Consider the following 3,937-nt stretch of genomic DNA (forward strand, 5'->3'; position numbering starts at 1 on the left):
TATATATATATATATTCGATTACTGGAGATATATATATTATATATATCTCCAGTAATCGATAATCGATGCCATAAAGTAAACTTTGTGTTCCAAGAGGATGACAGGGCATACTAAGGAAAGATCAGGACAAAGCAAGACCAAAACATAGCAGAGAAAATGCCAAATCCTGTGATTCCATACCAGGCGTCTGGCTGCAGAAGGAATCGTCTGGTCTCCTAATGGTCTGTGTGGTCTTCCCTCTCAGCTCTGCTGAGTACAGGAAACAGCTGCTCCACTGGGCAGCTCTGCTCTGTGCATGTGGATTTCCTAGAGGAGGTTCCCTTCCTCTGGCATCTCTGACATCCGGGAGGCGCCACTGTAACTTAGACTTCAGTTTTCACAGTACTGTGTAGTAATCAGCAAGGATGTCAGAATGCTGGCCTTGCTGCCTGCTGCCTAGCTTCAGCCAAAACCGTGGAACCAAGATCTATGGTCATTTCTGTTTTCTTTCATCTCTGAAAAACCAGGCTCTAGTGGACAATGCAACCTCTCGACAGTGAAACCTTGTAAAAAAATATTACATATTCTAATTCAGCCAGTCTTAAATAAATTAGTATGCTTACATTTTTTCCCCTTTTCCTGGGTGGAGTACAAACTCGGGTGCCTCCTGTGGAAGACACTGATCTCTTATTTATTTATTTTTTTCGAGGCAGGGTTTCTCTGTAGCTTTGGAGCCTGTGCTGGAACTAGCTTTTGTAGACCAGGCTGGCCTCGAACTCACAGAGATTCGTCTGCCTCTGCCTCCTAAATGCTGGGATTAAAGTCATGTACCACCCCTGCCTGGCTAACTCTGATCTCTCTATCCAGTGCAGCCATTTTGCCTTCAGCTTGTTAAGCTTCAACTTTAATAAGATTTATATTTATTTTCTCGTCAAATTTCATACTTAAGAGCACAATTTTTAATGGGTTCATTCTCCTTTACTTACCAAACTACAGGTTTTTCTTATATTTCTGCTCTACTTTCTTCTCTACCTCTCGGTAAATCTAAGTAAATGAAGTGATTAATATCCACAAAAGCTTGAATGCCGTACTGCCTTGAAACTTCTTCCACACAGCAAATCACGTCGTCGCTTTTGAACAGTTTCACTGAAGGGCTTAGACTCTGTACAGAGTCTTTTCTGATTCTCCATGAAATATAACATGAGTGGCTTGTAGCCCAATTCTGATGAAACCGCACAAGCTGGGCTTCTCTATTCACAGATCTATCCCAACTCTCACTAGAGCAGCCCGGCACGCATTCTAAGCCAGCAACTTCACATTGTTTGTTATTCCTCCCACAAACTGTTCAGAAGGCCTAGGGATAGCAAGGTTCAGTTCTTAGGACAATGGTCTCACTTCCCAGTATCAATTTTAACATTAATTATCTTTATTCTTGCTGCTATGGATATCTGATGAGAAGCATCAGATATTCTTGAAAGAAGAAGTGTTGATTTTGACTTATGGATTGAGGATGAAGACTCTCACTGCGCAAGCGTGTTGGGGATGGGGTGGGAGGAGTAACTTCTTGTGTCTACGGTTGCAGGAGCATGATCTGCTTACTACCAACTTAGTAAACCAGAAAGCAGAGACTGGGGTTTGATGGATGGTCCTCCCTGGGATGGTTCCATGCATATTCAGGGTGGATTTTTGCCCATCTGTTAATCCTGTATGGCAGACTGAAAGATGTAATTTCTGGGATTCCAAGCCTACTGAAACTGGTAAAGTAGATGAAATACACAACTGGTAACAACAAAACCAACTCTGTCTCTACCATTCTGAGCAGTAGAACTCTAGGTGTCCTCTTCACCACAGACAGTCTCTTGGGACACTTTGTTTGACAAGGGACAGAAATTTATCTGTTTCCTTTCTTCATACACTTGTCAGAACATCAAGTCACATGCCACTATATGACCGGATAGTAATGAGCCCAGTCTAGAACCACAAATGCACATGTCTAGGTGAGGATTCTTTGTGTCTTCTTGCTTTTAATTGCTGCTACTTCAAGGTATTGTCCTTGCAGCCGACATCCCTGCTGCTGTACGCTACCAAACAAACTCTTGTCCTCGCCACTCAGAAATGTAATGGGGGAAGCTATTAATCAAGGCTCACTGAACAACAGGATTCTTTTGTGGCACCGAGGGGTGCTTTGCCTCATTTGGCAGAAGCTAAGCCAGGGTGGGTGTTTCTACACCTCATTTTGGCAAATGCAGCAGAGAGAGTAACTCAAGCTCTCTTTGAATCCTGGTGTCTTTAGTCCATTTAGCACTAATACATCTCTCATATCAGCCAGTTTCTTGGCTTTTCTCAAACAGCCAAAGACCACGAGAGAGAAAGGCTTTAAGATACAGGTGAAAGCCACTATTTTCCTTTGACTTAGAAAAAGCGTTAGCCTGCAAAGCTGAGTACTAATTTCAGCTACAAATAGATGGTATTCTCAAGAGAAGATGTTGCTTTTTGTTTCTTTAACTGTCTGTTTCCCCCTGAGTTCTTCTCTGCAGTTGTGAGATGGAGTTCAAAATCTTTTATTGGTTGTTACCTGGTAAAGAGGTCACGTTTGCTAATTAGCCATAGCTGCATGATTAATGTTTTAAGTTTGTGCTTGAAAGGTATTAGCATACTGGTAAATGTTGCATAATGAATTATTTTACTAATTTAAATAATAAAGTTAAATATAAACAAACTATCATGCATTCATTAAAGTATCCAACAGTCTCTATATCCTTTTACATCTCTTTAGAATCTTACCCTTAGTCATAATAACAGGTAAATAGAGGTAACATGTTTAACGAATGTCACACAGCCCAACAACTAACATAGGGGAAATGTATGCATGACTCTGTACCATCATACATTGGAGTTTAAATGATATCATCCACTGGAAACACATTTTCAAACATCTGTTATGTCATGATTCAACTCATGCTTGAACAGTGAACAGCTAGCTACGTATTCTATGTGTGTTTTCTTTCTAAAATCATATATAAGTCACCTTTTAACATTCTTGTAAATGGTGGTAGACAAATGAGGAGGAGCACATTTTACTTTCATTGTTTATACTGTCTAATAATAATAATAATAATAATAATAATAATAATAATAATAATAACAATAACCTTAATAGTCCCTGTGAATTCTGTGTCACACACTGGAACAGTCTTCATGTTTCACAACACTCTGGGAAAGAAGAGTTTGTTTCGTGTGATCATGCAGGCTGTTGGATAGGTTAATTTAATTCTCTCACTGCAGAGGTTAAATGTGAATAGAGGGTGCTATCTGATGGCAATTGCATCGGTGGTTTTGAATATTTACAACTTAAGACACTTCTCAAAATGCCTTCTATCTTTTTCCCTTCCCTCTGGAAGATACTATCTTACTCATCCACTGTGATTTCCTCTAATTAAACCTTGAAAAAACTTTTTACATCCTTAAAAGTTTTATTTTATGTGTGTGGGTGTTTGCCTGCATGCTTGCCTGCATCACTTGTGTGCAGGGTGCCCATAATGTTCCTGATCTACTTGGCCTGGGGTTTAAGGCCATGGTGTGGCATTAGGAATGAAGTTCGGGCCTTCTGAAAGAGTAGTCAGTGCTTGTACACCTACCCATTGCTCAAGCCACATTAACCCCCTTTTAAAGGTAAAAGATGCCGTGCACTCATCCTTCTGTGCACTGTGAAAATGTGCTGCTTTCATTGTTAATAAGATGCTGATTGGCTGATAGGCAGGATTTTCGGGACCAAGAGAATCCTGCGAGGAAGAAAGGACGGAGTCAGAAAGTCAGCAAAGTCTCAAGCCAGACTTGAAGGAAGCAACATGGGAAGTTCATAGATAAGGTAACGGAGCTTCAGGGCAGCATGTAGACTAATAGACACATGTTAAGTTATAAGAGCTAGTGAAAAACAAATCTAAGGTATCAGCTGAG

Source organism: Arvicola amphibius, chromosome 9 (genome assembly GCF_903992535.2).
Source record: "Arvicola amphibius chromosome 9, mArvAmp1.2, whole genome shotgun sequence".
Lineage (NCBI taxonomy): Eukaryota > Metazoa > Chordata > Mammalia > Rodentia > Cricetidae > Arvicola > Arvicola amphibius.